The sequence below is a fragment of the Puma concolor genome, chromosome C2 (assembly GCF_028749965.1).
Source record: "Puma concolor isolate L17-30 chromosome C2, mPumCon1.1.hap2, whole genome shotgun sequence".
Taxonomy (NCBI): Eukaryota; Metazoa; Chordata; class Mammalia; order Carnivora; family Felidae; genus Puma; species Puma concolor.
In genome coordinates this window covers 7774445-7795937 of record NC_141675.1, presented here as the reverse complement: position 1 = coordinate 7795937, position 21493 = coordinate 7774445, and the positions used below count along the sequence as shown (strand labels likewise).

Here is a 21493-nt window from a genome sequence, read left to right as displayed (position 1 = left end):
CAGGACGTTACAAGCACAACAACAATCCAAGGGACACTTCTCCTTGCCGTGAGGTTCCTGTCTGCACAGCGCCCCCTTCATGAGGGGAAAGGCACTGATTTTTAGGAGGAAGATCCAGTGTGCAACTAGCTTCCTAAGAAATGGAATTGTTTAAAACCAACCCTGACTATGGGGCACCAGAGTGGCTCAGTCAGTTAAGCATCTGACTCTTGATCTCACAGTTCATTGGCATTGAGCCCTGTGTCAGTCTCTGCACTGACAGCACGGAACCTGCTTGGGATTCAATCTCTCCTTCTCTCTCTGCCCCTCCCCTGCTTGCACTCTTTTTCTCTCTCTCTCAAAATAAATAAATAAACTTAAAAAAAAAAAAAAAACCCAGCACTGACTAGCGTGGCTTATGTAAGCTCACAGTGAAGGCAACATCTGCCTCTGTCTTGATCCCCCAGTTACCAACCTGTTATGGCTAAACCACCACATGGAAGCCCAGAATACTCAATTCTTTTCAGTTGGAACTTGGCCAGAAGAAATGCCCAACAAATGCGCATGGTGCCAATAGATTACAGAGACACATAAGGCAGCCATACTAGTTTCATTGTGGGTACAGTGTTGTCTTTACACAATATTGCTCTTCTGTGAAGCTGTATGGACTTCTTCAAGTTCTGGTTGCTGCTGAAGAAGGGAAAGTAAGCCATGAACTACAAATGCCTTGGTTAGGGAAATAAAGGAAACAGAAGAATTGCATAATCATAAGCAGAAACAGTTTACCGCATGCTTTTACTCAGCCTTGCCTTTCTACGTAAAATTCACTAATGGCTTTATTACCTGGGCTCATGCTTCTTACAAGAGCATCTCTCTCTTACAAGAGGATGCTCAGTGAGAACTGGTTCCTACTTTGATGTGATGGCCTTTCGAGAGCATGATAGGGCAGAGACAGGAAAGAATGGGGATGGTGGGAGGGGACACTATAAATGGACTGAACGATGGTCAGGAGGTGGGACTAGTAGTAGGTTCCATATCTCACCAACTTCCAAGACCCAAACCCACTGACTCTCTGATGTACCCTGGGCCAGTAACGGGGACTAGAAGAGAAAGTCATGGTCACATCTACTGCTGGTTTCTCATCTCCAGGGATAATTCCAAGACCAAGAGAACAGCCTGTCGTGGCTCTGGGAATGGGAGATGCTGTGGGGGCCCAGGAAGCTGACGTCACTTCCTGCCTTGTCCACTCTACCCAATAGTCTTCATTCCTACCCTTTTTGCACCTGATACCAAGACTGCTCAATTCCACCTGCCTACATTGGTGGACAAGGAGGCTAGGGATGAACTGCTTTTCATGGCTCTTCATTCCTCTGGCTCACTCAGGGCCCTCCCAGAACAAGAAAGAACTCTGTGTGACGGTGCTAGACAGGAGGACTACCACTCAGAAAGAAAACTATTTTATACAAAAATATATTTAACTATGCTATCACTTAATCTATAATATGTATATTTAATAATACTTAATTGTTTAATATTAAAATTTCATTCCTCCACACAAATCCCGTTTTAGTAGCACGTTTGAATACCCTGAATAAAATCCAGTAAGTTTTCTTGAGCCAATAATCCTGTTACAGATTTTATTGCCAGTAACAAAAGAAAAGTAGATTTTCCATAAGCTGCCTAAGAAAGGAAGCATTAATCAATAAGTTGAAAAGACTGTACAATGGCAGCATGAGTAGCTCAGCAAATCCCCAATGATAAAACACAAAAAAGTCATTCTCCAAAAAGCAATGACAAAATTCAAAAGAAAAAAAAAAGTCAAAGACGGCTGTTTCAGGACTCTGGAAGTGGTCCAAAGGAACACAGCAAATTAAGAAGCATTTATTCAAATAACACTATGGAGCCTCACGTAAGAACAGAGGAAGTCTGTATGTTTTAGCGTGAGGCAGACACCCACATGCACACCCATCCCCACTTGCCAGCTGATAATTCTACCAAGGTGAAGGAAGCCATGAAAACCTGTGGTTAGGCTGCCAAAGGAAGCCGTTCTCATTTGGAGCAGAACAGGAAAAACCTCGCGTCCCTAGGCATTGTCAGAAACAGGAGCAATCCCAGAGACAAAAGAATGGGGAAAGACGAAAGTTGTGATCTTATTTCAGCCAAACAACAGAGCAGCAGACAAGCCAGAAATTTACCAGGGAGACATGGCAGGTGAGGAAGTCGCAGTAGATAATCATCAACTTCCATATATCCCTGGGGTTCTGGAAGGCAGTGTATAAGAGCAAGGCTGTACACACACTCAGTAGAGACTGGAAAGGACTCTCACTATCCATATTCCTATCAACAAAGAATTCAATATCCAGCAAAACTATCCTTCAAAAATGAAGGCAAAATAAAGACACTACCGGATAAGAAAATTCATTGCTATCAATCCTTCACAAACACATTCAGAAGACAGAGAACACTTTTCAGCTCATTCTATGAGGTTAATACCAAATGCCAAATACCAAAGCTACATAAAGATATCATAATTAAAGGAAACTACTGAGCAATACCCCCCCAGGAATACAAATACAAAGATCCTTAACAAATATTACAAACCAGACCCAGGACCATATAAAAAGGATCATATACCATGACTAAGTTTATAACATTTGAAAATCAACTAATGTTACACACCATATTAGTAGGAAAAGGACAAAAAAAAATGCGTGATCATTTTAATAGGTGCGGAAAAAGGATTCCACAAAATCCAATGTTCTTTTGGGACAAAAACTCTCAACAAAGGAAATTGAAGAGGAATGTCCTCATAGAAACATTATTCATGATAGCTAAAGAATAGAAACAATCCATTTTGTGAATGGACAAACAAGATGTGGTATATCCATACAATAGAATACTATGGAGCAGTAAAAGGGAGTAAGTTACTCATGCACGCTACAACATAGAATAACTCATAAACAGTATGCTAAACAAAAGAAGCCAAATGCAAAAGATGACATATTGTATGATTCTATGTATATGAAATATCCAGAAAAGGCAGTGTAGGCAGATTAGTGGTTGCCTGGGGCTGGCATGGAAAAAGAGGCTGAATGCAAATGGTCACAAGAAATCTTTGGGAAGGTAATGAAAATACTCTAAAACTGGGTGTAGTAATGATTGCACACAAATCTATAAATTTACTCGGAATCACTGAATTGCACACTTAAAATGGGTTAATTTATAGCATGTAAATTAAACCACAATAAAGCTGGGATAAAGAGCCTAAAAAGACAAATACCACAGTGACTAAAAAGTGATTGTTAAAAAAAAAATAATGATGAAACCCTCCTCCCAGACCATGAGAAGTGTTTCAGTGGAGGAGAGATCTTTTGTCAGAGGTACCTAGAGCTGGGGTCACTGAACTCTGGCCCGTGGGCCACCCACCACCGATTTTGCTCAGATCCACCATAAGCTAAGAATGGTTTTCCCATGTTTTAATGGTTGAAAAAATCCCAAAGAAAGAATCTCTCATTTCATGTGAAAATTACATGAAGTCGTAATTTTAATGTCCATAAATAAAGTTTACAGAAATATACACATGCTCATTCTTTACAACATTGTCTGTGGCTGCTTTTGTACTACAAAGGCAGAGTTGAGTGGTTGCAACGGAAAACTTATGGCCTACAAAACCTAAAATATTTGCTCTTTGGCCCTTTACAGAAAAAGGGAACACCTGTTCTAAAGTAGCGCTTCTTTATTCTGAATGTACATTAGAACCATCTGGGAGTTTAAAAAAAAATATTCTCAACTGAATTCCATCAGCTTCCTTCCCCTTTGCCCAACGAATTACACTGACAAACTTCAGACAGTGTAGTTTTTAAAAAGCTCTTTAGCTGATTCCAGTCACCAGGACTAAGGTTCACTGTTCTCCATCAACCATGGACGCAAGACCAGAGGCCTTGAGTTTTATTTTCACATCACATCCAATTGTGAAAATGAGTACACAAAGCAGCTTTAGGTCAGTGATCTGAAACGAAATCCCTGGCAGATTAAATGTACCTATCTGTGACAAGCTACCTTGTTCTCGAGTCTCCTGAAAAGAAGGGACCAAGACGACTGCTGCCTCCCAGTCAGTGTTTCAAGACACATTAACTGAGCTGGTCACTATTAACCAGTCCCTGCGACAAAGCACCTCCAGAAGGTGAGTGCCCTTGATAAGGAATAAAGGGTAAGAAATCTTAACGAATTATTAGTGTGGCTATATGGAAAATTATCTGATTCATTCACTCATACACACAAACCAACAAACATGGAATATCAGCCGTGTGCAGAGTGCTGTGTTCTAATGAGGCCATATTTTTAAAAGCATAAACTAAACACAGAAGAACTCCTATTTTTGAAAAGAGTATGTTTAAAAATTTATTTTAAAAAGGGGCATGGATGTACAAGAATATTTACAGAAAAGCTCAGAATAAGCTAAGACATTCAAAATAAATGGTACCTAAAATCATGTCACAGGGCAATGAGAATAAGAAACAAAAAGTGATATTGCTTGGAGCAGGTGGTATAATGCTGTTCCATGGAGCCTAGTGGAAAATTCAGGGCGCTTCAACATCTTCTTTTCTTTCATCTTCTCCACTGGAGAAACTATTTTCCAGTTTAAATAAGGAACTGGAATCCAAGACAAGAGGTAAAATGAGTTAAAACAATATAGGACACAGGTGCCTGCCTGAGACAAATCGCATCAGGGCCCCCACAAAAGTTGCAAATGTGATCACAAATCACTGTCAATAGTCTCTGAGGATAGACACCAAGAGTTCTGAGCCAGATCAGTGGTATTCCGCTTTTCAAATGAGAGAAGAGAAGAAGGTAGATTTTAAAGGTAAAGTTTCAAATCAATGCCTGATTAAAGTCTAGAAAGACAGTCAATGAAACAGGTGGTTAATGGGCTCTTGGAAAAAAGCTGACTCAAAAGGGTTAGAAATCACTGCAACTTGTGGCACCATATACAGCTAAGGTTTTTTGTTGGATATCACATGTCTTTTAGTTCTCACACCACCTCAGTGAGGTGCATGGCATACTGCCATGATACAGACGCAGACATCAAGGCTCCTAAACATCAAGTATATTTGTCCAAAGTTCCGCTGTAAGTGACTGAGCTACAATGCAAAATCAATTCACACCAGACTAACCTTATTTAAAATTACTTTAATTAAAAAGCCTACTTGGTCCCATGTAATGCATCTTGCTGTGAACTCTAACTTGTCTGACATTAATAGCAACACTCCAACTTTCTTGTTCAGACCGTACGTGTGTCTGTGTGTGTGTTTTCTATTGCTATATAACAAATCACCACAAACTCAGTGGCAATGCCACTTTGCCGCTAAAGGTACTATCTACCATTTCCATGGGTTAGGGGTTTCTGGGTGTTTTAGCTGGGGCCTCTGCTCAGGGTCTTGCAAGGCTGAAATCAAAGCGTTGCCAGCTGATATATCATCCAGAGGACTCCACTGACCAGGGGAAGATCCTTCCCCGAGCTCCCTCAGGCTGTTGGCAGAACTTGTTTCCTTACAGTTGCAGGACTGAGGTCCCTGTTGTCTTCTAGCTGTGACTTTCCTCCTAGAGGCTGGTCTCAGGCCCTTGCCACATGGCCTGTGCCCTCCCAGCGACAGGGAACATCCCCGGTGTCACACTTGTAATCTCTCTGACTTTCCCTTCTGCTATCATCCAGAGAAAATGCTTTGCTTTTAAAGGGCTCATGGGGGGCGCCTGGGTGGTGCAGTCGGTTGAGCGTCCGACTTCAGCCAGGTCACGATCTCGCGGTCTGTGAGTTCGAGCCCCGCGTCGGGCTCTGGGCTGATGGCTCAGAGCCTGGAGCCTGTTTCCGATTCTGTGTCTCCCTCTCTCTCTGCCCCTCCCCCATTCATGCTCTGTCTCTCTCTGTCCCAAAAATAAATAAACCTTGAAAAAAAAAAAATTAAAAAAAAAAATAAATAAAAATAAAGGGCTCATGGGAGTAGGTCAGGCCCATCTGGACAATTCCCTTTCCTAATGGCCAGCTGTGCCAGATCACATGACACAATCATAGGGCGGGGAGGGGGATACGCAGGGCTTATATACCAGGATGGGGTCAGATGGAGTGGACCTTGAGGATGCTCTTAAAATTCTGCCAAGCACCACATTCATTTCTTTATTTTTATCTTTTCTACATCACTATGTTTAAGTGGGTCTTTCACAATAGCACTGGCTTTGCTTTTTTATTAAATCTGAGCATCTTTACTTTTTAATAAATAACTTTAACGAATTCACATGAACTGGGAGACTATATTTGATCTTCGTGTGTCATTTTATCTTGTTGTCCCCTTGCCCTCCTACCAGCTTCAATATCTTTTCCTGCAGGGATCAAAGCTTCCTTTGATCTTTCTTCTCTTTCTCTGGTCATCCAGAAGTTCTATGTAGTCTCTTCAATTTTTTAAGCAATCACCTGCATGTTTTTAAACTATTTAAGCCTATTTTCTCTATCATCGTAAAGAACAAAACAGTATCTGAAGATAGGCCTATGAAACTTTCCCTCTTCTTCTTACCCCCCGCCACGGCCACATGAAAGAATCATAGCCTTATTATTCAGATTAGAATATTAATGCTTTTCATGACTCTTAACAATGATGTCATGTTAAGCTGTACAATCATTAAGAACAATTATTTAACACTAACTCAAATTTTGTAAATTTAATTACCCACTACTTATTTATATTTCATTTTCCTTTAATCTGAGGTCTCTCTTTCAATTAAATTTTTAACTGACTGGACAATTTAGCAAGAATTTTCTGAGTTCTTGGATGGGCTGAGGAGTCCTTTGGGTTGAGGACTAGAAGGTATTCCCTTGTTTCTGGCTTGTTGATGAAGCTCCTATTATTTTGATAGGCCTTTCGAATGAGGTTAAGTGCATAGGAATAACTGTGATTTCTGAGGCCAAAATACATACTTAAGGTAACAACAGCAACAACAAAAACAAAACCAGAAAAAACCAAAACAAAACAAAAAACCCATGAAAACATCCAGGCATCTCTGACTAGCTGTGGACCTTATGCATATCCTTCAATGGGGCCCAACCAAATCACCTTAGAGACTCTTCCAGATGTACAAGTCCAGACTGTATAAAACAAATAAAAATATTAATATTCTATCAACACACTACTCCATAAAAGCAGAAAAATTAAGTTCCAGCAAAACATTAATGAAATCTACTGATACGTGTATAAAGATTCAGGGTCACACAGTGAGGGACAATAAATATAAAAATGAATACTTCTGCATAAAGAATCTAGTCAATGGTATTGCAATAGTGTAGTACAGTCCTTATGAGGAGCACAGCATAATGGATAAACTTGTTGAATCACTATGCTATACGCCTGAAACTAATGTAAGCTTGTGTGTCAACGCCACTCAGATAAAAAATTTCAAAGGACAAAAAAATAAATGTTTTTCTCAGCACCCTGCTTCTAAAGGAAAGTAGAAACTTATAAACAATACTTCTTCCAAGGATATGTACAATCATGTTATTTTACAATTTAGGGAAAAGGAAATAAACTTCTGATGAACCCTTAATATTCATCCAACAATGTCATAAGCCATTAAGACTCTTATGATTGTTTTTAGGCTCCATTTACAATTGTTTTACAGTGACGTGGCTCAAAGTTTAGAAAGTATGGAAAGGTTTACGATGAAAGGTCTCCTCCCGACCCGGGCTCAGTCGGTTAAGTGTCCGTCGTTGGCTCAGGTCATGATCTCAAGATCCATGGGTGTGAGCCCCGTGTTGGGCTCTGTGCTGACAGGTCAGAGCCTGGAGCCTGCTTCAGATTCTGTGTCTCTTTATCCCTCCCCCGCTCACACTCTGTCTCTCTCTCAAAAATAAATAAAACATTTAAAAAATGCTTTTAAAACAGAAAGGTTTCTTTGCCCTTAATTCTGTCCTTCAGCTACCAACTGCCCTCCCTACGGTCAAACCAAGTTATTTGTTTCCCATATATCCTTCCAGAGATATTTCATCCATATACAGACTCTTTCTCTCTCTTCCCCATCTTGCCTCTTCCTGCTCCCCTTCTGTCTCTCTCTCTCTCTTTTTTAAAAATTTTTGTTCCTTTTGATAAAATTGTATCATTCAGTTGTCCTGAAACTTATTTTTTACTTAACATATCTTGGAGATCTTTGTATATTAAGACTGCTTCCTCCCTCATTCTTTTTTATAACAATGTAATATTCCATTGTCCACATATACCATGGTTTATTTTCCCAATAACTTAGTGGTATATATATTAAACAATATTACAGTTAAAACCTCAAGTATGCCATTTCAAATGTGTGAGGTACATATGCAGGATAGTTCTGAAGATGATGAAATCACTAGGTTATAGGCTACACATATTATAATTTTGATAGTTATAGCCACACTGCTCCCCAGAAAGCAAATAACAATTTATACTTTCATCTAGTAATGTATGAGCCTACTATAGCATGATTTTTTTGAAAAGGTTGCAAAGTGCATGATTTAATTTATGACACTTTTTAAAAATAATTTATTGTCAAAGTGGCTTACATACAACACCCAGTGCTCATCTCAACAAGTGCCCTCCTCAATGCCCATCACCCATTTTCCCTCTCCCCCACCCCCACCCCCCGTCCACCCTCAGTTTGCTCTCTGTATTTAAGAGTCTCTTGTGGTTTTCCTCCCTCCCTCTCTGTTGGTAACTATTTTTCCCCCTTCCTTTCCCCCATGGTCTTCTGTTAAGTTTCTCAAGTTCCACATATGAGAGAAAACATTTGATATTGGTCTTTCTCTGACTGACTTATTTCACTTAGCATAATACCTTCCAGTTCCATCCGTGTTGCTGCAAATAGCATGATTTCATTCTTTCTCATTTCCAAGTAGTATTCTGTTATATATATAAACCACATCTTCTTTATCCATTCGTCAGTTGATGGACATTTAGGCTCTTTCCATAAGTTGGCTACTGTTGAGAACGTTGCTATAAACATTGGGGTCCATGTGCCCCTATGCCTCAGCACTCCTGTCTCCCTTGGGTAAATTCCTAGTGGTGCTATTGCTGGGTCGTATGGTAATAAATATAGCATGATTTTTAATAGCTCCAATGCACACTATATGGTATTTTCAAATTTCTGTCCCCAATTTTTTGTTTGTTTTTTGTGTGGCTGTTTGGCTCTGATTTTTGCTCCAAACATCCTGGCTCCCCTCACTCTAACCCTATGACACGTGAATACCACAAAACACACTATCGCTATAAAGCTTCAGGACATATTGAAATGATTAGTGTCCAGAATCCATTAAATTTGAGCATCTCTACAAAGCCCATAAAAACACTAAACTCAACATAAAAGCAGCAGAGTGCTGGTGAGTTCTTGGTTCCATGAATCAATGTCTAATGAGAATTGATTTAACAGGCTCCAGGGGACCTTATCTTATTGCTAATAAAAGAAATCCCATCCGGTACTATCCTACATTGCCTAGATATTAATAAGGCTTATGATGATTAAGCACCAGAAAAGTTAATTAAGAGGTAATTCCAGGGGAATGTACTGATCTCATAGAGCAGTGGTCTTCTACTGGATAACTAAGGAGGGGAAGGCAGTTACCAAAGTCGAAGCACTACACAGAGGCACCACAACACACAGTCATGCTGCCTCCAGCCCATCCCACTTCAGCCCTCATCCACCGAGACCTTTCTCTCAACACTGAAGGGACACTCATTTTCACTTCACCTTCAGGACCTGCACTATCATGGGATCTCCACCTGGTAAAAAGCACAGGAAACCAGGGCAAGATGTTTGCCACTTATTTTTCATCATTGGATGGGACCACCATAAAACCTTAACAATATTAAACCGAAGGGTAGGGTCTATAAAAATATAGAAGTAACAAGAATGTTGTCATAAATTATGGTGGTCATCCAAGCAATTATGCCCAAAAGTTTAATGAGCTCTATAGCTCATCCATATCAGAGACAGAAAATCTCTAGAGCATGAAGATTGCTTTACATCCCTAAACATGGTCTCAGTCGTGGGTGTCCCAGATGGGTCAAGACTCAAGGTCATCAGAAATAAGACTGCTTATATGGGCACTCCATTATTGTGTCTTTAGGCACAGCACTGTTCCAGAGCCAACAAGTATCTCATTTAATTTTTTGAAAGCTATTTGTCTTTGCTGATTAAATTGACATATCTAAAACACAAAAGAAGTTTGCTAATTCCTATTTCTATAAAATCCAAACATCTGAGATGTCAGATATGAATTTCTAGGAGAGAGTCTTAGCAGGGTTCATATGACAAAATTTTTATTCTGGAACGAAGTATATAGGGCTTGTTGTTTCTTATATTAGTGGTGGTCCTTTCTGCCTTCCACGCCAGACATATGAGATCAAAGGAAACTCCAGTGACATGGCTCTCGTTTGTTATTCTGACCTCCACTTAACCCCCATTTCCTATTCTGAATGCACAGAGAGGTACTAACTCCATGGGGCTGCTATCACTGTTATGTTGTAGGTGGAACTGAGCTCCATTTGCTTAATTGACAATAAACAGAGAACCGTGCCAAACAGCACTTGCCATAAAGATCTTAACACAGGGCGTGTTCCCTTGGATTCGGTCCACAAGTTTCAGAAGAAGCAAATATGAAATGTTTCACCAGTGAGCAAAAAATGGGCAGGCAGCTGGCACTACCCTCTGGAAACCAACTTGATGGCGTGTCCCATAGCCTGGAAAAGTTTCATCTCACACACTTAAGCCAGTCGTTCTGTTTTCAGGAATGGATTTTAAGGAAAAAAGACTGGGAAGATGACAAAATTTCATTACATACAAGGATATTTGTTGCAACATTCTTTATAGTATAAAAATCATAAATATCCCAAATATCAATCAAGGAAGGATTAACTAGATTAAGAAGCAAGCAGGGCACCTGCGTGGCTCATTCGGTTAAGCATACGACTCTTGATTTTAGCTCAGGTCATGATCTCACAGTTGGTAGATGGAGCCCTGCGTCAGGCTCCGCACGTGGCATGGAGCCTGCTTAAGATTCTGTCTCTGTCTCCCTCTGCCCCTCCCCCCTTTATCTGGCGCATGCACACCCTCTCTCTCTCAACCTCTCTCTCAAGCATGCATATGATATGATGTGATGTGATATGATACTGCAATATCATATGGCATAGCCATATCTGACAACATAGGATACTGCTTAATATAATATTAACATGGGAAAACATTACATAGAATGCCAACTTGCTTTTTAACAATCTGGCTACTGTATACACACATGCATGTACTTGCGTATATATGTATGCATGTGTGTGTGTAAACTTGCACACAATTTTTAGAAGACTACAATTCCCCCATAATAGCACTTTTCACACTGAACTGATAGAGGACTCTTCTGTTTTGCTCTCCCTCCTCCCTCCTCTGCCTTTTGCATACCTCTCTAACACACACACACACACACACACACACACACACACACACAGTGATGCCCAGGCAGACACAGTAAGTTATGTGAGGGCAGGATCTTGTCTGTCCTGCTCACAAACTCTTCCCCAGAATACGGCAATGCAAACCATGAAGCTCAGTAAATACCCATTAAAGGCAATAACTGGTAATAAATGCTGAATATCTAGAAGGCAACTCACCACTGTTTTCTAAAGTGGTTATTTCTAAAGTGTGCAATTATGCAAAATTTTAAGTTTCTTTTTTTAATGTTTGTTTATTTATTTTTGATAAAGGGGGGATGGGAGGGGCACAGAGAGAGGGAGACAGAGAACCCCAATCAGGCTCCACACTGTCAGTGCAGAGCCTGACATGGGGCTTGAACCCATGAACCGTGAGATCGTGACCTGAGCTGAAATCAAGAGTCAGATGCTTAACCAACTGAGCCATCCAGGCACCCCTTCTTTAAGTTTCTATACCCTTTTCTTAGTTTTGTATGCTGTCACATGTTTGTAATCAGAAAACATTTTTAAATAAATGAATCTTAACAGATAAAATTATATTTATTTGCTGCCTGATACATTTCTATTCCCTTGTTTGGTTTACTAAACACATAAGTGCACAAAATGAATAATGTCTCATTATCTATCCAAGTAGAACAGAGCATTGAGCATTAAGAAGAATAAAAGGATTCATTTTGTCTCTGTTAAGACAAGAAATGGGGTCTAATAATCCATAAATCTGATAGAAAATAAAACAGACCTTGAAAAGAGAACAAAGCCAAGAACACATCCTCATTGTTGGCAAAAAATCTAACATAACATTCACAATTTTTTTACTGTATTATCTACTTAAAGAGAGCTGTGGTTTGAACAATACAATTCAATGTTCCTTTGGAAAACAGAGAACAATATCTTTCCACAACACTGCCTTTTCCTTCATAGGGTCCTTACCCATCTTACAAAGGGGACTTAGAAGTTTCAAATGTTACCTAAGACCTTCCTTCTGACTTTTCTCATTTAAACACATGTTCATCGTAAAAAAAATCTTCAAATACAATAAAGTATAAAGGAAAACTATTCATAATACCACCAAGAAATAGCAATGATATTATTTTGTGTATTTCCATGCAGACCTGTGTATATATGATTCAGCTATATGAAAATATACACACTTACAAAATGTATACTTTACCATATATATTTTATTGACCATATCTACTATTATACACATATTATACATATTTTACTTCCCAGGTCCTTAGCATCCCTGTCTATCTTTAAAAGAGGGAGACTAGGGGCACTCAGGTGGCTCAGTCTGTTATGCATCTGACTTGATTTCAGCTCATGGCTCATGACATTAAGCCCTGCATCAGGCTCTGCACTGACTACATGGATCCTGCTTGGGATTCTCTCTCTCCCTCTCTCTCTGCCTCTCCCCTGCTCGCATGCTCTCTCTCTCTCAAAATAAATAAGTAAAACTTCAAAAAAAAAAAAAAAGAGGGAGACTAATAAGAATGAGCAGAAATAGACTGATAAATTACATATATATAGTGTGTATAGTGAGTTTGAATCATGTGTTTGCATACACAGCAATGTATATATGTGCAGATATATGTACATATGCATAATTACTAATACATCTATTTATACACACACAGATTATAACCTCCTTAATTCTACTTCTGGAATAGGTCCCATTTTATTAATATAGATTCATTTCCTTATTGGAACACTGGCTGCTTTCACTCATTTCACTGTAGTACCCTGCCATTAATTGTTACATGATGGTTCTGTGATTTTTAAACACAATGATTGCAGAGCTTCAAATGATTACAGCTCTACATTATTTTCCCCAAATGTAAGCAGCAAAAACATGAAAGGAAAACAATCTTTTTATTTATTTTTTTTTTTTTTAATTTTTTTTTTCAACGTTTATTTATTTTTTTGGGACAGAGAGAGACAGAGCATGAACGGGGGAGGGGCAGAGAGAGAGGGAGACACAGAATTGGAAACAGGCTCCAGGCTCCGAGCCATCAGCCCAGAGCCTGACGCGGGGCTCGAACTCACGGACCGCGAGATCGTGACCTGGCTGAAGTCGGACGCTCAACCGACTGCGCCACCCAGGCGCCCCAACAATCTTTTTAGATATAAGCGATTTTTTTTCCTTTACAAAACTAACGTAAGCAATTTGCAAAAAACTTCCACGAAATACAAAAGAGACTACAAACCCCTAGGCACTGTCCTATCAACCTAAAACAATCACTATGAGCCATTTGCTTTTTCTTGCTAGCTTAAAGACACATGTTCAGGTGCACAGGCGTGCTTTATTAGATGTAATTTCAATGGTCGTAACATTTTAGATCTTGCTTTTTTTTTTTTTTTTTAACTACTACTTGCCTATTTGTCATGTCTGGTCCATTTCCCACAGTCTCCACGAACGTCTGCAGAAAGAACCCTCTCATGCAAAAATGTTGCCCGCTCTGGCTGTTTCCGTTTCTCGTCGCTCTTTTCCTGCTGTCTGACAGAACTGGCCTCTTCCCTCAGAGGTTGGCCGGCAAAGACAAAGAGTGAACCACAAGTCAGCTGCTTTTGGGGCTCACTGGGAAATTCATTAATGGGATTTGGAATTTTAAATGTGAAATCAAAGTGCGATTTGGGGTGCAGTGTGCAGTTTTTCTGGGTCCAGAAAATGACATTTTGAGGTTGGTTTGACAATCGAATGGCCAATGACAGAGCTTGGTTAAAATATCTGAGGCGGGGGCCCACAGAAGCTGACTGAGTTATTGGTGTGGTGGCTGGCCAGGGCTGACCAACATGGATCATCACAGGAAATGAAGCATCTCCTGGGAGGAAGGAAGATCATGGGGGTGGCGTGGGGGGGGGGGGGCATGAAGCCCGGAGCCAGCTGTAAGGGTACAAACACCAGCTTCACCACTTGGGAGGTATGGAGTATCAGACACCTCTCTGTGCCTCAGCTTTCTCCTCCATTACCTAGTGGTCACCAGAACGGCTAATATTACGAGAGAAAATACAAGTTCTGATGAGGATAATCAGAACCTTTAGAGGTGCGAACTGGTGCAAAACCACTTGACAATGTCTTCCCTAGCAATACACTCATGCTTCCGACAGGAAATCCCACTCCTTGGTGTGTACGTGACAGAAACCCATCCACGTGGTCTCATCAAGACAGAGTGCTCACGGTGGATGTATCTGCAACAACCCCAACTAGGCACTATGCAGATGCCCATACAGAGAGTCGAATACACTGAATACTATGGGACAGTGAGACTACACAATCCATAATTACACGTATCATGTGGATGAATCTCGAAACAATATTGAGCAAAAGAAGCCAAACTCAGAAGAGAATATATACCCTATGAGTCTATTGCTCAAAAGTAGGCCAAACTGATCCTGCCACTAGAGGCACAGATTGGCCTTCTCTTTGAGCAATAGTGACGAGAAGGGGGAAGAGTGGCTTCTGGAAGCTGGTCACGTCTGTCCTGCTTCTCGATCTGGATGCTTGTTACACGGGGGCATTCAGCATCAAGGTTGGTGCCAACCATGTCTTCTCCCAGCACAGAGACCATGGTTTTACTAAAGGTAGCTGGCTGCTGCTTCTCTGTGCCCTCATCCTTAATTTCTTCTTCTTCTCATTTGGATCCTATTCTCTCTCTCTCTTTATAATTCTATCTCTGATTTAATTCACTGCAGTTCTAAATTATCCCTCTTCCTCCCCCAAAAGTTCCTACCTATCATATATACAGAAGGAGGTTAATTCTCCCCTGGTGACAATTCAGGGAAACCTAACACTCTCTCGGCACCACTAACACGTAATTCACTATTGTCATGGAAGGTAGAGTCAGCAGTGGCCGTGATTTACCAGTTAACCTATCATTAGTTGTTTTCATTTTTCTTATTAAATCGTATCTTTCAGGCCTGCAAGCATTTTGCAGCTCATATTTGAGCCCCTTTCATTAGCTCCCTTTTCATTTGGGCTCATGCACGGAGGTCTAAGAGAGGCCACACTGGATGTGACCGGACAAACTCCAGTGCCTCTGAATGGTGACAAGCCTTGAATATATAAGTACTGGGCGGTCCACATCATAGAGACCAGTTGGACCTGAGCATAAAGAGCAGGCGCGTGTTGGAACTCCGATGCAGAGGCTTCGCCCCAGCCTGAGATGCTGTTCAGGGGTGCCCCGGTACAGAGAAAGCACACTGGGAATGTCCACACCGTTTTCCCACTCAGAAATGACGAGGTGAAGGACACGGGTACAATGTGCCAGATTTCCGCCTCAGAAACCTTGGTGTAAATAAAAGTGTCAGAGACCCCGACTCGTAAGAAAAGAGTACTTGGTGAGAGCAGCATAGCAGTCGTACGGAACAACCTTGCCGTCGTCCCGGCAAACACACATCTTGCCCCAAGTACACTGAAGGCAGCCTTGTCTGTCTTTGGAAGATGAACACACCGACGTCAGGCCGCTGTTACCGGGAAAGCGGCCAGATTCATGCACCTGATGTTAAATATCCTGGCTGGAAAAGGAATCCTCAGCATGGGCGGACGTTAACACAACCACGGCCAGTCGTGCCAGGCAGCAATCTGACAAACGACGGCAGGAACAAAGGACAGGTCTGGTCTGCAACGACCTTTTCAAACTATCTGTTGATCCCTTAAGCTAAACTGTCCATTCTTAATGGTGCAAGCCCAGAAAAGCGCAGCACGGTTTGACAGAAGGAACCACAAGGCTCTAGTCTCTCTTTCTGCAGTTTACTCCTGGGGTCTGTGCAAAAACACATGCAAAATGCTAACACCTCGGACAGATCATCTCCAACGTGAGAATGAAAACGTCTTGCCTGTAGACAAGGGACAGGCTGCCCATGATCTCCTGAAGGCCCTTCTAAGATCCAGTGGCTGGAAGCACCAGATGATTTCACCTGGGCTGGAGCACGGTGGCCAGGTGTTAAGGTTTGGAGGGACAGGCAGGTCTGGGCTTGACCACCGGTGGAGCTGAGTGACTTTGTGTCAGTGACTTTTCCTCCTCCAGTTGTAAATCAGGGACAATAATGCCTAACCTCACACAATTTAAGTGAGGACTAAATTAGGCCAAGTGCATAAAGTGCTGAACAAAGCCAGACCACAAATGCAGGCGGGCTTCAGGTTCAAGGGTGTGGAGAATGACAACCTGGATACGGTTCAGTTACTTAACTTCAGAGCAAAGGAGATATATACATATACATATACATATACATATACATATACATATACATATACATATACATATACATATACATATACATATCATATACATTTATATATATATGGTTAAATATAAATCACAAATGCTTAAGAGAGTGCTTAGAGCCCTGGGAAGAATCTGCCAGAAGTCCTCATCTGCCATGATGTAAACATATGCCTACATGCTGCTGTTACAGGATCTGACTTCCGGTTCTTCCTGCCCTTCCCATCTCCAGAGTTTCATTGCGAAACACCTGGCTGTGCGCTCAGACATGGCCAATGTGAACGTCCCGGAGAGACCTCTTTGTTCGAAGATCGGCAGCCCACCCCACCACATCGTGCTGGCTTTCTGGAGACAGCGGGGCTCCCAGGTTAGGCTCACGCCTCAGCCATCTGATTGACCTTCAGTGGCCGTCTCTCACTCCTTCCTGTCTCCGTCTAGCTCCACGAATCCCCAGCGCTCCTCTGTAGAGGCTGCACTGGCCATACTGTGGTTCTGTGGTTCTGTCTCCTCCTATGAGGGGACTGTAGCTAGCTACCTACTGTTCCCAAACTCCCCAAAGATAATGTGATTCAGAATGAGAAGCTAGAATTCCTGGCATTCTTGGGAAAGCTCAAAATTGTAAGTTTCTTGAAAACTTACTTCACCATACTCACTTCTCCATACCCTCTCGCCTTTACTACAGATACCTAAAAACTGTTTAAGAAAAACAAATATTCTGTTTAGTAGAACTTACAAAGGACTGTGGTCTATGCCAAATATTCAAACACTGGAAAAAAAGAGTGAACGTTACATGGTGGTACATGAATAATGAAATATTTGATATCCTAGCAAAGTTAACAATTCCACACGGCTTTAATGTTGAAATGACCAAAAGGACTTCTTTTGTTTCAAAAACTTGTATCTTGAAATATCACTCACGGAATTTGACTAAAGTACACTATGCCTACACACTTTTAATATTTATTCTATTTGCAAACAATGACTTGGGTTCACAGCAGCCAGGGCTATAGACCCACACTTGTAACACGGAAAGAGACGTAAGCAAGAATGACCACTTAGACCATGATTGCTTCTCTCCTGACTGCTCTGTCCTGTTCCCAGAAATGTTGACCTTCACCTTCAACATCGTGTGTCTGTGGCTTTTGTCCCTGCCCTTGCTTGACATCAGTGGATTCCTTCAAACTAATAACATCTCTCCATTGATTGGTAAGCTTCATTTCTCAAAGAAAAATTCTAACACTTCCTCCTATTGTCATGAGGCCTCTACTGATTTTTCTAGGGATTTGGGAAAGTGCAAATACCCTGAGTCATGCTGGGAAGGAATCCCCACGTGGAGACACATGCCAAGACTCCCAGTGGGGATGTCTGGCCTCCTGCTCTCCTCATTGTTTCCCACACAGCTATTTCCCCAACACTCTGGCTCACCTCCCCACCCTGAAACTGCAGGAAGGCTCCTGCCCTCTTCCTAACTCCTGGGCTGTATTCGACAATCCGCTCAGCTCATGAATGTGCTTTATGCTTTAACTCCACCGTTCTCTGAGCGCTGACTGTCTGTGATTTACAGAATCCCTTCTTGCCTTGTGCCCCAGCAGCTCCCCATCTTTGACAACTGTCACTCCAACTGTGCACACCCCTGTCGGAGACTTTCCAGTCCCTCGAGGCCCACTTTATGGCTGCCTCACCCTGTGATTCCTGTCCAAGCACTGTTAAAAGAATTCTAAACTGAGGGTTGGGGGCTGGGGCAGACAAGCATAAGGAACACGATCTGAACTCAGGACGCGTGGTGTTCTAGAGAGGGAGCTGTGTGTCTAGGCAAAGAGCTCAGCCCCAGATCCCCTATCCCAGTTAATGCCTGAGCACAGAGCAATACCAGTAGAGACAGGGATGTTGTCATTGACACACAAGTCAGGGGAGTGAAACAAAACATCACCCGTCATAGAAGGAGGAAAGGGATCAGCCTGAGAATGGGAGAAAGAAGCACAAGTTGGGGGTTTCTCTCTCTCTTTTTTTTAAAGGTCATCTCATTTGTATTCACTGCATATTTTTATTTTCCACATCTTGGGTAACACACCAATCCCATCCAGTCTCTGGCCCTTTAACCACATAAACACATAATAACCACCTGACAAAGACCTTGTTCAGCCACTGCCTTGGAACCTTCCCACTTGTATTTAACATGTTCTCACTCAGACCCTGTCTCTGGACAACTTTAAACTCAACCTTTTATCCAGAAGTTCCTGCCTCATGATGTCTGGGTTCATTCTCCATCACAGAGTTATCCCTGTCACCCAGTTCTTGGCTTTTTCAAAATGACTTTTGCCACTTTAGCTTAGAAGAGAGGCAGTTTCTACCTGCTCTGCCCACTTCTTTGGTGGGGCAACTTTCAGATTACATCTAGCTACAGTCTCAGTGATGGAGCCTTCATCTGAATTACACCTGAATGACGGACTATTCTATCACTTCCTCTGACCCTCAACTCCTGGCTGATGCCTCGCTGGAGACTGATAACACCTCTCATCTGTGGGCGCGACTCTGATTTTTAGAAACAGTAAGAATACCTCAGGTACTGCTGCTCTCTGCTTCTTCTCCAGCTGGACTCCAGAGCTAGGTCTTTATCCTGAATCACGTCCTCAGATCCTGCAGCCCAGCACACCGAGGCATGCAAAAGAAAGAGCAACACTCTTCCATTCCCTCTGGCCCAGTCTCGTCCTTCCCTGAGCCGTCTGCTGCTGCCTGTGCTGTGGTGATCCCATCTGCCTGGCACTCCAGTTTGGGCTGTCCTCCTCCAGCTCCGAGCCTGGGCTCCAGGCTCACCGCTGCAACCTGGGCGTGGCTCTCACTCATCCTGCTTCCTGAGGCCTGTCTCAAGGGGGACCTTACACCCTACCTCCAGAAACACAGACGTGACGAGGAAAGTCTATCATTTCTGGTAGTTCCGTCCTCCTCGCTCCAGGCTTGCAGAGCTCACGCATCCCTAGAAGACTCCACATGGCACACTGTGGTCGCATGCCTGCTTCCCTGGGAGGCCAGAGCCTATGTACTTTCAGGCACAGTAAGGGATCAGGTGCATGGCCACAGCATCCAGGGATGTTGGCTGAACTGCATCCTTAGAGAAGACAAAGGTATTAAGTGCTAAGTACTGCCATATCACAGCACTAGCCAGTGTATGGCAGGACACTGTAATCCACGGGTTCTCCAACTTTTCTCCAACACACAGTGCTGAGTGTCACCTCCTGAGTTTCTGAGTCAATAGTTTGCAGCAGGAGAATTTCATTTCCAACAAGTTCCCAGATGGTTCTGATGTTGCTCTCTAGGTTCCGATAAAACTTCACATACAAAAACACGTGGCAGTCCAGATTTGGCCCGTGGGTCCATCGTTTGCCAGTCTCTGCACGAGAAGGTTCCTAATGCTGAGCTATTCACTTTTCAGTGATGGTTGATCAGGCAAGAAATTAAAAAGCTGAGAGTTCATACTGCTGCCTCTAGATACATGCAGTTTGCCAGAGGGTCACTTGTTCTAAAGTAGTTCTAGAGACTCTGTGCATTCTGTCCTCGTTGAAAATCTGGTCTACGTATTTTTAGAGGTAACACCATTCATGCAAATGTAACTTTAGATTTTATATGCAAATTATGGTTGCTTTAACATATCCAATTCAGAAGCTTGGGCCGAGGCTCTGAGGAAATGCAAGCACACTGCTAGGAAGTGAGGCCTGAGGGTCTGGTGCCTGACACTGGGCACTGTCAGTGCCTAATACACAGACCCCAGGGGTGGAGAGCAGCCTCAATGCCGTTAGCTACAAGAGTGGAGGGAGGACTGAGTGAGCTCTCAGGATCGACCGCGGGACTCTCTGACCTCTTCTGGCCCTGCACACACTAGGTCTGCAGACACTGATGGGGAGAGCTAAGACTCGCTCTGAGGGCACAGACTGATGGACAAAGTTACCGATTTCCAATTTGGAGGCATCTTCCAACTCATGTTCTTCTCCGTGGTGGCTCTTTATACCTTGGTGCTGGACTCATTCCACAGTAACCCACTGCCTCTCCATGGTTGACTGTGGTGTTGGGTTTTTTCTATATCTTTCCTGATTATCTGTCTAGTTGTTCTGTTAACTGTTCAGAGAGGTTGTTGAAGTTTCCATCTCTAATCGTTGACTTGACTACTTCTGGTTTCAGTTCTACCTGCTTTTCTCTACCTATTTTCAAGGTCTGTTGTTTGGTACATGCACATTTAAGATTGCTACATCTTCTTGGTACAGCAACCCTTTTTTATGTAATGCCTTCTTCCTCTGTCTCTGGTGATTTTCTTTGCTCTGCAATATAGCTTATCCATTATAATATAGCCACTCCTGGTTCTTTTTTAATGTTTATTTATTTTTGAGAAAGAGAGAGAGAGACACAGAGCATGAACAGGGGAGGGGCAGAGAGAGACGGGGACACAAAATTCAAAGCAGACTCCAGGCTCTGAGTTGTCAGCACAGAGCCTGATGCAGGGCTCGAACTCAGGTGAGGTGAGATCATTACATGAGCCAAAGTCGGACGCTTAACTGACTGAACCAACCAGGTGCAAAATTAAGTTTTGCATGATATTTCTTTTTTCACTTTCAACCAGCCTGTATTGTTATGTTTAAGGCAGGTTTCTTACAGACAGCATATCTTTGGGATGTGTCTTTTTATCCACTTTGCTAATTTGTGTCTTTAATTGGTTGGTGTATGTAGGCCATTTATATTTAATGTGATTATTGATATGTTAGGGCTTAAATTTGCTATTTTTTTTTCTGTTTATTCTCTTGATTCTCTATT

General features: G+C 42.1%; 1 protein-coding gene across 7 annotated transcripts in view; it reads right to left on the bottom strand.

Moving 5' to 3' along the window:
- The window catches only part of MYRIP (myosin VIIA and Rab interacting protein), a 374699-nt gene that overhangs the window by 274931 nt on the left and 78275 nt on the right, over nt 1-21493 (bottom strand). The window contains exon 1 of one of the 7 annotated variants that reach the window (XM_086720503.1): nt 19252-21251. The exons of the other annotated variants lie outside the window; for them this stretch is intronic. The gene's annotated coding sequence lies outside the window, so the exon portion shown is untranslated. Of the gene's footprint in view, nt 1-19251; nt 21252-21493 lie in introns of those variants that run through there. 7 annotated transcript variants of the gene reach the window in all.